A 14,318-nucleotide genomic window follows, 5' to 3' on the forward strand; every position below is an offset into this window, starting at 1 on the left:
TAAATTGAATATTTTTTTTCTAAAATAACATAATAAACATACAAATTTTAATCACAATATGCATGAAGTAAAACAAATACTGAGTTATACAGGAAAATTTCATAACCAAATGCTTATGTATATAAAGTAAGAGCTTGCTGAAAAAATTACTGTAAAGTTGGATAGGTAATATGTTTACAGACAGTGAAGACGATTAAAGCGCTATGATCCCGTGAAATTAAAATAATAGGGATAAAAAAATTCTACATGTAAAATACATGAACTATTACAAACAGCTCAAATGTCCAGATGCCAGTACAGCAAGCGCATGTGTATTGAGTTATAATATTTATCTTAATATTTATGCCAAGAGATGTCGAGATAAATACTAAATGGCGAAAAATAGGACTAGCATGTTGACAGTTTAAATCCATTATGAATTAAACATTGCACAGGAGTGAGGTTGATGTAAATGACCAATTTAAATATAAAAAACTCCAAAATAAAGGCAAAAAAGCGACCTACCTATATAGGCCTTTTAATTGATAAACTGAAGAAATTTACTGAAAATTGATTAATAAACTTTATATTGTAGTGCAGTTTATAGCATTACTGAAAATATCAATCGACAATTTGCACAAAATACAAATTTTCAAATTCTTATAATAAACGAACTTACTTATCGCTAAAACACGAAACTTCTGGCGACAGAAATCTCTATATGTTAGTTCAAAGCTGGATTTTGCATGTTAACGATAGATGTATTTGGGATGAATTATTTTTAAAGGAAAACTTAAAAATTGCTTTATTAAATATTGGTAAGATAACAATGGCCAAGTACATACAATAATTTATATAAAGTAAGTATGTTTAAAAATAAAAATAATCGCTTAGAAAGTTTCTAATCTATATTTTATACACAAAGGATTTGAAACAAAAGGAATTTTAATGAGTTTTTGAATGCCATTTTCAATGGATGTTTTCCTAGGCGTTACATCATAAGAATAAAAAGTGACACTTCGAAGTGTCCACTGAAAATACACTAAGACTTTTAATTTGAAATCAGAGCTGTAGAAACGCTTATTTTCATCGATTTTTGACATAGCTATTAATATAACAAATTTAAGAATATCAGATATTTTAGAATCAGAATTTTTAAGAATATGTATTTTTACTACTTTATAAATGTAAAAATGTTTACGCAAAATCAATATTTAACATGGGAAATAATTAACAAATATAGTAAAAGATGGTTTCATTAGGTATGTTAAGTCTTAATTACGAAATATCTGAATTTAATCCAAGGCTCATAGATTCTTGAAACATCTAATTTTCAAAATTTTAAAACATTTATGTGACCACAACCACCACATTCGTCACTAAATGTCGTAAGTGTAAATATTAGCCACCACTAAGCGTCATAAATAACAATATTAAAGTAAAGCTGATAGAACACGAGTGTACCCCCATCTCCCTGCTCCCTCCATAGGATTCATCCAGGAACTTTTCAACACCATGCCCATTGTGGATTTCCTTCAGGTTTACAGGGAAGTACTGCGAATGCAGTAGAACCCCTGTATAACTAACTACCTCTGTATCAACGTATCACGAGTCTAAGAAGAGAGGGACTCAGTACTGTAATTACCAGAGGTTCGGCTACACTCATAACCTGTTCTTCAGGATCACACGTTGCTGTAAAAACCACGAAGTGACTAATGCCCTAAGCCAAAATAAGAAAACTTTGTTTTTATTTTCTGTAGAGGACCTCATGTCAGCAGCTATCGTGGTTGTCCAGAATATAATAAGAATCTGAAAACAACTTCCAACAAAGACTGAGAAAAAAAAAACAGAAAATCAAATCCTGAAGACCAAGGAAAACTTTCCAGAACTATCGAAAAGCTCAGAAGGCACTATTTTACAAAACAGAAGAAAATACAGGGAATAACAAAGAAATTCTACAGAAGATTCAACAAACTCAAAGGATTGGATTGGATTACTCAATTATGGAAAAGCACACGAGGGAAACTCAAAGGAAGAAAGCTCAATTGATATAAACTGGATAATCATTAAGTGTCATATTTTTCATTTTAAAAGACCTCAGGAAAGCAAAGTCACTCGAAGAAATGTTGGCCACCTTTCGAAAAGCAGCATAATTATTCATGAATCAGTTTGTTCAGAACAATTTTGAAGATAGCATCCAGCTTTGCGGCAGAGACGAAACTTTAATAGCGATCTTCTCGAATCGGTGAGTTAACCACGTCTTGGCTCACCAGATGGCGGCACAATCTTCGCTTTTTTTCGCCTTATCGTCGGATCATACGTATCTAACGCTACAGACTTAGAGCAATTGTAAAAGATAAATAGCCATTTCTTGTTAAAATGTCCATAGTACATTTCAAGTTTTCAACATCCCCTTCTTACAACCTTCTAACCATTCCTTTCCAACATCTCCTTCCCCTTTCTGCGAACTGAATATCAAAATCGTGACAATCCTCTTTTTTCTTATAGCTGTTTGGAAAGAAAATAATTCATAGTTTAAAACAGAAAAAAATCTATATGGAATTAATGAAGTATTTACTTGTTATTTGCCACCCAAATGTGTCAATCGCATAATATGAACACACGCAGGAAAATTAATTTGTAAATCCTAATCCAAGCGTACACTGGATTTGGAATTATCGCTCCTTTATCTGATAAATTTAGTTGCAGTGGAATTTGTTTGTTAAAACTTTGAGATGTGTTAATAATTAATAATCCAACTATAACTAAAATCGAGAAAAGGAATATAGATGTGTAACTATCTGGTAAATAATATTACCATAGTTTAACTTTTATGAAGTGTCCTGACTGGCGATAGGGATATGGGGAAGACGAAACAGATTACTGTGGTGATGGAGAGTCCATCTTTGGTTCAGGAAGGCTTTCTCTTCTTGAGAATTTTACCCCACTGGAAGCAGGTTTCTGGGTCAGAATCCCCTTTTCTTTAGTTGCATTTTTCTTTACGAAAATCTTATCTAATAACACTTGCTTCTGTCTCTTTTTTTTAAGATGCCTTTAAAATTCGACACTACATTGTCATTACACAAGTTCGTGGTGCGCTGACACACTGCTTTCTTAAGGTTATTTTCTTCAAAGAAAGTTTTGCAACACAGTGTTTCATCATAATCCAGATTTAATTTGAATACACTTATCCCAATCCTAATTTTTATGCCATTCTCAAACAATGTTTTTCGTGTCCCGTTTTCCTTCCTTATGGCATGGTTAAACTGTCATATCTTAAACCCCGTAAAAGTGTTTTCAGATGTGAATACGCAGATATGGAAACAGAATACTCATCGCAGACGTTGAACAATTTCTGAAGTTTCCACATTCTTTCCGTAAACATAAATTGATTGCTCTTCTTATTTTCCACGGTTTCATAAACAGTGTTAAATGCGCTTGTATAAGCCAAACAACTCTATCGAACTAAACAATATTGCAGGGGATAGCTACATAAAAATGTCAAGACTGATTTGGCTAATAGCGTGGCATATAAATCCTGGGAACCGAACTACAAATCAACTTCCAGAACTTTAAAAGCAACCTACGTAGATGCTGTGTTAAAATCTCTAAAAATGTAAGAAACATCCTACACAGCATGACGAGTATAACGCCCGGAAGTCGCGTGGTTATTTGAATGATATTAAAATATGAAGTAATATGAGAGAGAACAGCTAGCTGACTAATTTGGAAGCCAAATTTCAGGAAAATAAAAATGCTTCCTATAGTTTTATCATGAGATACAGCAGTATATAGGATTCAAAAGATATCTTCCAATTCTATAATATTTTGTCTTAGATATTTGTAGAAGATCAAATTAGTGAGGTGAAGCAAGTAGAAGAACCTAAAATTGAGGAGTTGGACAGACCAAAGCTTGCAAGGGAAAAACATGTGTAACAATAATCATCCAAATAATAAACCAACTGAATGCAAATAATTTAATACTTTTGATTGTCAGTCTTGGTGATATTACATTGGGAAATGAAGAGAGTATCAAGTCATTTTTTAAGTATGTGCAGTTATTCTTGTATTTTTATCAAGGACATCCAACGTTCTTCGTTAACTATATATTATATATATATATCATAACTATATATTATATATATATTATATCCAACTATATTCGTAATATAAAATTAAGTTTCGATTTGTAACTAGAATTAATTAATTATTTTATCCATATTTAACAAAAGCGTACTTCATGAAAACGTTATTTTTCATTCTGCATATTAGTTGTTTATGAATGATGTTGCATTTATGTATTTCATTTATTAGTAACATCAGTCCTTAACCATTATAGAGTAATTAGGTTATTTGAAAGAAGGAGTGCATGAAAAATGACCAATGCCCTCTCCGGGAATCGAACCTCGATCTCTCAAATACACGCCGACTGTTCTAACCGTTACACAAAGAAGGCATGTAGAAAGAAAGGCGAAAATATATACTCCCCCCTTTAAAGAACGCAGTGGATTAAGGGAACCAATCACCAAATCTTGGCGCTGAATTATTATCATCCACCACCTTTTCAGTTTGGGGACCACTGTGGAGATATTAGCTTAATTTTGGAAGCTGGAGACATGAAAAATGAGCAATGCCCTCGCCGTCAAACCTGGACCTCTCGAAAACTCCTAACCTTTGTGCTAACCTTTGCTCCACGAAGAAATGCCCCTTTTAAAGGGCAACTGGGAATTAGGAGACCCAATTCCCAAATCCTGGAGGTGAAGAATCATCATCAACAACCTTCTAGTGCCAGTGTAGAACCATTAGGAGTTTTTTGAAGCAGGATACATGAAAAATGTGCGATGCCCTCGCCGGGACTCGAACCTTGACCGCTCAAATACGTTTAGCCGAGTGCGCTAAACGTTACACCACGAACGCTTGCAGAAAGCTGGGAGAAAATACGTTACACGAAAACACATACTAAAAATGGAATATATACTGGAAATGAAACAAAAAAAACAAAGCAAAAGACTTCATGGAAAGAATTAATAAAAACCTGGTCGCAATTGGAATAGACCAATGTCAATGAACACTCAATATGGTTGCTTCTGGAGACTTCGTTTATTCATATTGTGTTGTCATATATGTTTTTCCTTCGTGGGCCGGTCTAGAAAAGCCATAAGGCGAGCTTTGGCTTTCCAGGAGAGTGGACCGCGCCATACATACCTACCTTACACGACAAAATGTATTCGTTGATTTTCACAAAACATACCCTTCAATGAAGAAGATGTGCTTGATCACTCAGATTACTGCTTATCATTCAATTATCATTCAAGTTTTCTTGCTATTATTGAATATACACTGGTGTGCAAAAATTAAGGACGAAGTCGAAAAATTAGCATATCAGCTGAACGAAGAGGCAGAGCGGACAGAAAGACCAATCAGGAGATTAACTAAGGTGATCTACGGTAGCACATGCGCAGATATGCAGGTAGACGTAATGGGGGAGTGTCTGAGTAGTATAAAGCATGTTGTCGGTGTAAGATCAGTATTTCTGGCAAAGAGATTGCACGCCGTATAGCAGTTAAAATCACACCGAGTTGCTGCCTCAGCGAGAAATGGCGAATAATCAATCTGTTAGACGACATCTGGATGCTTTTACCCAAGGTCGAATCATTGGGAAGTTGGCCGCAATAATCCCTCGAACATCATTGAAAGGGACAGGTATGGAGGTGGCGGTGTTCTCGTTTGGGGAGGCATCATGCTTGGTAGTCGTACAGACCTTCACATCTTCGACGCAGGTTCAGTCAACGGGACCCGTTATCGTAACGAGATTCTTCTTCCATATGTGCGTCTTTTTCGAGGCGCTATGGGTCCGCAGTTCCTTTTCATGGACGACAATGCACCATGTCATCGCACATTAGCTGCCGAACAGCTCTTAGAGAGTGAGGATATTGAACGTATGGATTTGCCGGCACGATCTCCGGATCTCAATCCCATCGAGCATGTATGGGATTTTCTAGGCAGACGCTTGGCAGCTCGTACCTTACCACCAGTAACGATTCCGGAGCTTCGATTGGCACTGCAAGACGAATGGGCAGCAATGCCTCAACAACTCATTGACACCCTCATTCTCAGCATGGGCAGACGCTGTGAAACCTGCCTAGCAGTCAGGGGAGATCATATCCCCTATTAAAGACCGGATGTTTCTCGCTGGACACCCATCACAGGGATGTTTTGGCCTTCAGTCGCATTGCGCTCAATGCTACTTTTTCAATAAATCTTCTTTTCATCCCTCTGATTTCTCTTTTGGCAAGTGTTGCTTACATTACTCATGTCCTTACGTATTGGGTATCTTACGGTATTAAATGTGTTGATTTGGGAAGCTTTTGTACAATGTTATATTGAAAAAACCGTCTCGTCCTTAATTTTTGCACACCAGTGTAGTGCATTGAAACCACAGCTTCATCTCTGACAAAACTTTGGGACGGCAGATGCAGACGTATAATTGACTGCAAATCAGCTACGTATTTTAGCTGATTCAGCCTTTAAACATAAAAACAGGCCATTCAAGTTTAGATCATGATTTCATAAACATCGCCATCGTGCAACTGATGTTAAGGAAGAATGTCAGACATGAGAAGCCATGTAAGTGCCAAGTATTAAAGCAGCTCTCAACGGCGTTGACATTATATGAGACGACTGCATTATAAAATATGCATTATGATTATTATGAAAATACTTAAGTTCTAGGTTCTTTTTATCTTACTTATTGAATATACCTTGTTTTAGGAACTTTTATACCAATTAATTCCAAGAATGTGCTAATTATGAATCCTTTTCGCAGTGAATAAGTTACGTTTTGTTACATATTAATTCATTTTTCATTAGATTTATCTGTATATGAATCAAGTTTCGCTAAAATGAATTAGTTCTTTTATCTATCATAAATTTCAATAATGTTTTACGGCACCGAAAATATATGTTCGTGATAAGTCTATTAGCATGTACTACATAGTGTTCTTATCATACAAATAACATTCAACAGTCTTACCAAAATAGCAATAAAAAAAGATTAATATCTTTAACATAGGGTTATTAGAACCCAAATTAATTTGATGGATATTAACGGATCATTAATATGAAATATAAAATGCCTAATGTTAATGAATCAGCGTTGCTAGAACGATGCAAATTGAAACGATGTATTAATATGTAAGATCATTATTACGCTATGCATAAATAGAAAATGTCCATGTAAAGCTATGTAAGAAATATATATTTTAATTAACAACCATTGGGATACATGGCTGTTACAACACCTTTCTAATCAATGTATTCTTTGTTCAATATTATTATAGCGCATTCATTTTTGTCTGTGAATGATATACCCTTTGTTGATGCAGTTAGAAATCACAGTATAAATCTGTTCAATTAGTTTCTTTTTTTTCCGCTGATGATTTTTTATTTATTTTTGACTATAATATTTGAGATATACGTTGTTATTTAGAAAAGAGCTATTATTTAAGAAACATTTTTTTTCAATATTATTTCTAGTAACAGAGTCTTTTACGTTGCATGCCTTTCACTATCAATAAGGAGAATCAAGAAACAAATAACTAATCATCAGTTAAGATTAAATTACATTTGCAATAGTGTCTTTCTAGTCATCAGAGAAAATTGCTTCGGATAAAAGGTATAATATTAAACTAAATTCTAAAATTTACTAATGGATGTTATGTTATATTATGTAGAAGTGAGGGGCCACCTAATATTTACCCTAAGTAAGTAGGTATTAACTCCACACACTAACTAGAAAACAACATCCTTATTCTGTCATCATTCCTCGAGTCGTGATGAAAATTGTGACTCCAGTGAGCACTACAAGTACTGCCACCGGCGGCAGCATCAATGGTTCTCCTACCTTTCAGCATTAAATTAGCTCAAGTAAAATGGATTAAATAACATGATATACATTATGATATACATAGTTGTGCAGGTGAATATCTCAAGATGGAATCTATTGTAGTGAGTACAGGTAACATGTTTCAGGACATTATACCGGGTGGCCATAATTAAACTGACAGTGCTCACAGTGTTCTGTAGCACGATCTATTTACGAGAATGACGCCACATTTTGTAGGAAGATTAAACAAGACGGGGGACGGAGGATTCCGCGAAAAAAAAAATTAGTTCTAAAAGTCACCGCTAGGGGAATATTTGACGCTGTGTAATAGAAAATAGAGTGTTAACAAATGCAAATTAATATGGAATAAAATTTATCGCAGGTCCATAGGTCGCAGGTAATGAGAACATTACCCCGACAGGACCGGAAACCTGTTCTGTTACCGGAGAGAAATATCGCCACATGTTGAACAGGTTTGTCATTCCGGCACTTCAGCAAAGACAATACCTGGGGGAAATCATTTTCATGCAAGATGGAGCCCCTCCACACATTGATGTACGAGTGCAACAGATGCTACGGCAGAAAATCAAAACATAAAGAATCATTAGCCGCTACTTTGCAACTGCATGGCCACCTCGGTCGCCTGATCTTACCCCATACGACTTGTGGCTATGGGGTTACCTTACGTCCAAGGTCTATCAGGGAGAGGTCCAGGACCTGGCTGCGTTGAATGATAACATATCACGGACTGTACGGGAGATTCCTGCAGACATGTTACTTTCTGCTGTTGTGCATACTGTGGACAGAATGCAATATGTAATTCACAACAACGGCACTCACATTGAACCTCATTTGAATGCAAAATAAAAGGTAATTTCCGTATTGATTTGCATTTGTTAACACTCTATTTTCTATTACACAGCGCCAAATATTCCCCTAGCGGTGACTTTCGGAACTAATTTTTTTTTTTCGCGGAATCCTTCGTCCCCCTTCTTGTTTAATCTTCCTACAAAATGTGGCGTCATTCTCGACAATAGATCGCGCTACATCACGCTGTCAGCACTGTCAGTTTAATTATGGCCACCCGTTATATTGCATTAGAAACAGGCGTGATGTTCCCACGTTACAAATCATTTTTGTAAACATGATCTGTTTATTATCAGAATTAATTAAGAACTATAAAATTGTTTACAAAGAAGTAATGCTACACTAACAACTCAGAGTGTTTAAAAATATTAATTAGCAATGAAAACCAGATGTAATATTTTAAAAATCATCCAAGCCTGTGCTCGGATAAGAAAGTCTTATTTTTTAATTTCAGTAAATACATATTTCCTGTAAGGTAAGTTCTGATTAATTCATTCAGACGTGGAGATGCTTTGTAAGAATTCTGAGCTCAGATAATTATTCAATTCTTCCCATTCAATAAAAAATGAGGATATAAACTTATAGTTCTAGCTAAATTCAAATTTTTGTCTTAGAATAATAAAGAACACATTCACTAACAGCAATAAGAGAGATGAGATTTAATTTGTCTGAGTGTGAAACATGAGCCTTTGATAAGAAACGTAGTAGTTTCTTTCTTATTCGTAGTTATTTGCTTCTTTAACTTTAATCCTATTATTTATCTTGAGCTGATAGAAGGAAAATAATCAGTCTCTTAATCACAAATAATCAAAATAATGATAAATAAATTTCTTGCGTAAGACGAGATAGTAATATCTAATTACTAACATCAATAAAATTCGCCGTCGAATGTATCGTTGTAAAAATTATTATTAAACATTTTACCTGGATGTGGAAATCAATAATAGTGCATTGATTCAATTAGCATGCAGCGGTATGTTTTTTATGAATATTTTTTTATTATGTAAGAACTTCGAACTTTCCTTTTTCTTTTTCCTTCACTGATTATGTAGGAATTTAAGCTCGACTTATGGTATGTATTAGATTTATATATAGCATTATTCTAACATAGGTACTTTAAAAGATAATCGGACTTTTTCCGAAATGACATGCCAATTGTTTTCCATATTTCGATTTTACGACTCAAATTATGCGAAACTGCTTAGTTTTAACAAACTCACACAAGTAGTTTTTAAAATATTAGCTCTCAAAATTTTAGCTTCTCAATGTTAAGTGAATTTAATATATATTTACTAATATCTCTTTTTTTTATTAAACTTACTTGAATCCTTCTCCCAAAATTCGATATTTAGGTTCATTCCAAATAAAATTAACCCTTTTTTATTATTTATTTTTAAAATTTATATTTTTAAGTAATTTTATACATTTTTCGAAAAACATTTTGAAGTATAACCTATAAAATGTTTACTATCATCATACAGCAGATGCATTTCTTAGTATACCTGCAAAAAATTAGAGATTTTTATACAAAATTTCCTAGGATATACGTGAATTTACATATTGGCGTATTTTGAAATTTTGTATATTTGTTAAAAGCGATGATAACGCCAAATGTGGTTTACACACTTTGTTAAAATTATTGAATAAAAATGATGATGATTTTTTTCCGCTCTTTTACAATGAAAAAAAAGAAAGGAAAATAGGTTGCAATAAATTAAGAATTTCGTCAAGATAATTAATTATCCTTGGCGCAAACTGAAAACAATGGGCGAAGATAAAATTTTTAATTTATCAAAAATTTCGAACCAAATTTTACAAAATTTAACGCTTAGGCATAGTTTGAGTCGTAAAATCGAAATATGGAAAACAATTGGCATGCCAGATATAGAACTGTACCTTTTTCTGCGAAGTGTACGTTTAGGTTACCGGAGATCATCCTTTTTACGTCAATGTTGCTTATCGGCAATCTCTTATAAAAATTAACATCAATTATTCCCCTTAAAGTTCGGAAAAGCAGAATTTTCCATGTAAGAAGTTAATAAGCACTTTTTCTTATAGAAATACAGTTATTTAATTGTATAACTCAAATACGTATATGATTTTTCTTCTGCCAGTGTCTGTATGACTAAGCATATTTTTATGGGAAAAGATAATTTAATATGATTTTTTTTCGCAATAACGTAAATTTACCAAGCATCACTATAGCAATTCGAAATATATATATATATCATTTATGGGTAATATAAAACTCAATATTTTTATAATAATAATAATTGTATAAATCATTTGCGTATGTGGTAGAAATAAATGTTTACCTTATATTTAGAAGTTCATAAGGCTTTACGTCTTTCAATATTGGAGACTGTTACTAACCTTTTGGTAGACTTTAAGCGACTTTTTTCTATATCTGAAGTAACAACATAAATTTGAGAATCATTTAAAAGCCCCTTTATTTGAAACTTAATAAGATGAACAGAAGGTATATCTCGTGCTTGCAAGTCTACCAACATTTATGGCGAGAAACCAAAGTAGAAATTCAAATGTAAATAACAAATAACCTAATAACTAAAAACTACGCATAGTAAATTTACGCGAAGTTAACTCGGACTTTATTGGCATGAATTAAATTATCTGCAAGTATAATGCTAGGCCGAGGACTGAAAATCTTAGCTTCAAACAGCAAACCTAGTAACGTGGCCTTCAAAAGGTAAAACAAACTCTGACTTAACAATCTCAAACCTTCACTTAAATACACGCGAAATCACTTGTATTCTGATAGGAAAAAGTAAAGGGAGAAATGACAGTACAGATTCAAATTATAACTGATTATTCAAATTAAAAATCTTCACATGGTGTTTACCATACGCGTGAGCCAAAGGTTAAAATAAAATACACTGCTGGCCATTAAAATTGCAACACGATGAAGGAAAGCAAATATAAAAAATTATTTATTGTGCGTAAACAGTACGGCATGAAGACAAAATGATTAAACTTGTAAGCAGTTTTGGAGTTTTCAGGGGTGCGAAATTAGTAGAAACAGCTGCCACATCTGGCAGCTAAAACCACCCTTAACGGTTAGGCATGGAGTCGAACTGGGCTTGGATGACAGAAACGGGCAACTCATTCCATACTGCTTCTTGAAGTCTATGCCATATTTCAGGAACCGTATTAGCTGGAGAGAGATGGCGAGTGTTGACTAGCTACTACACCAATGTTCTGTTGCGAGACCTATGTTCTGTTTCTGAGAGAGAAATCTATGTTTTGATTCTATACTTTGCCGAAAAATCATGGGCACTAATGCTGTGTTACAACTTCCTCTTAGGGAGGAAACTAATGCAGAAACAGACAGGTGAAACCGTAACTAACTAAAAATCAACTGAGAAACTAAACTCTTAAGAGTAGCTAATTACCACACTTTTAGTGATCGTATAGGTAAAACGGTAATGCATTGCGTTGTGAAAATGCATCCGGGACCGCGTCCTGAGAGGATCGAATAAAGAACATGTAAAATCAATAAATATAGAAGAAAAACACATAAAAGATATAAAGAAAACAGAAGTAATAGGTTTCCAGATTAAATACCAGTTTATTCAAATTCCTCACAATTAAAATTAAATCTTATCCTAATCAGAGAGTCAAATTTCTTATTTTTGTTACAGTTTCAATTTGCTTATTTTAGACACAGGGGAATTCTTCAATTTGTCATTTACCTTTGTTACATTTAAATTCATGATTTGCAAATCTATTACATGACTAATTTCTAAGAGGTTAGAAAAAACATATTATTTGCAATTCACATCTGTTTTAAGGAAGATTTCACAAACAACTTAAATTATTACATCCTAATTCATATAAAAACCTTAAGGTTTGTCTCGGTCAATTAAGAAGGGGAAAGGGAAACAATTGAAAGCCTGAGAATTAATTTAAGATTCGACGTTGTTTTTACATTCCAAGGAAGTTGTTGAAACATTACTTAAAGTTCAAACACAAAAAATAAAACTTATCTTGGATGGACGTCTTGAAGTGGAGGACTCGTATCCTAATAAGCGTTGAAGTCGGCGGGGCTCATTTTTACGGTCACAAATGGAAGTTTCAGAGGACATCGTCCTGTCCTGGCACTATTGGCGAAACACACACGCAGGTAACTGGTTTTCATAACGACGAAGCAATTTTCACTGGAAAAATAGAAGCAGGAGCACTGCTGCCCAGCACGGCTGTCCGCCTGGTCTTGAAAGTCTCTAGTCACTCGCCCGGGTTCAATTTCGCCTTTTAACCAGAACGCGGCAGGGAAGCATGTTTGCAGCTCCCGGCCGGAAACGTCTCTCTAGGCAATTACAGCTCGCCTTCTCTCGCTCATCCCAAGAGCAAGCTCGAAGTTACAATCTTAGCCCAACTAAACCTGAATGACTTACATCGAAAGTTAAGTGGCAACCTCTCACCCTTCTGTCACGTACTTCCTGTCCTAAGGTCAACTGCACAATGAAATTTCTTCTAGAACATTCTAAAGGACAAAGCGCGCGATATCATGACCTAGCAAAATTGCCTCCCTTTCCCTGCTTCTTTTCACAAAGAATCAAAGCTTTGACAAAAATTGCAAATAAAAGAAAATAAATAATATCCTTTAAACTAAATAATATTCCCAGAAACATCTGTTTTTCCCAAAATTAAAGCATTAAAATAAATAATTCAGAATCAAATAAAATTAAGATTTCCATAAATCAGAAAATCATTCACCTAGTTTTTATAACGCGATCAGACAAATTCTATACACAACACGAGCCAGTCTCTCAGCAACTCATGACCAGATGTTTGCAATGGGTAACAGATCTGAGGACCGTGCAGGCAAGGGCAGCAATCGAATACCCTGTGTTTCAAGGAAGGTCCGAACACGACGTACAACATGTGGTTTTACATTACCTTATTGGAAAATGGCGTTTGACAAGCCTCGAAGATAGGGCATAACTACTGAGGCAAGGTAAGAGAAATGTATCGATCTGCGTTCAAATTACCGTCGATCCGAACTAGAGATGTGCGTGTCGTGTACCCAATGGCTGCCAAATCATCACACCAAGTGCAGAACCCTTACGCCGATATCGAATGCAAACAGGCAACATGCCGTCTCCTCAGAGCTTCCATGCTCCTATACGGGCATTAGAATACTTCACGTAGAAACGGGCTCATCTCAAAAGACAACATTGTGCCACTCCTGTATCCAGTTTTGTCGTTCGGTGCACCAGAGTCACTGTCTCTCTTTATGCTGCATTGTTAAGAGAAGCCGAAGTAATGATAGCAGTGCCGATAGTCTGCAAACTTCGACGCACCGTAAGAGCGGATACTGAGAGTGCTGCATATATGCTTATTTCCTGACTCGTCCGTGATGTGGTTGTACGTTTTTACAGGGCACCTCACAAAATGCCTGTCGTCTCGGGTGTTAGTCATGGGAGGACGTTGGATCCTGCATGCCTTTCAGTATGACGCTCAGAAACCCATTGTTTCCAAATTCGCATGACAGTGGTTGGATGTCAACCAGTGGGACGGGCGATATCACGGAACGAATATCCCTCTATCGAATTCTAACATTTACTGG

The sequence above is a fragment of the Stegodyphus dumicola genome, chromosome 4 (genome assembly GCF_044657685.1).
Source record: "Stegodyphus dumicola isolate Sdum_Otavi_A_Nest chromosome 4, ASM4465768v1".
NCBI classification, from domain to species: domain Eukaryota; kingdom Metazoa; phylum Arthropoda; class Arachnida; order Araneae; family Eresidae; genus Stegodyphus; species Stegodyphus dumicola.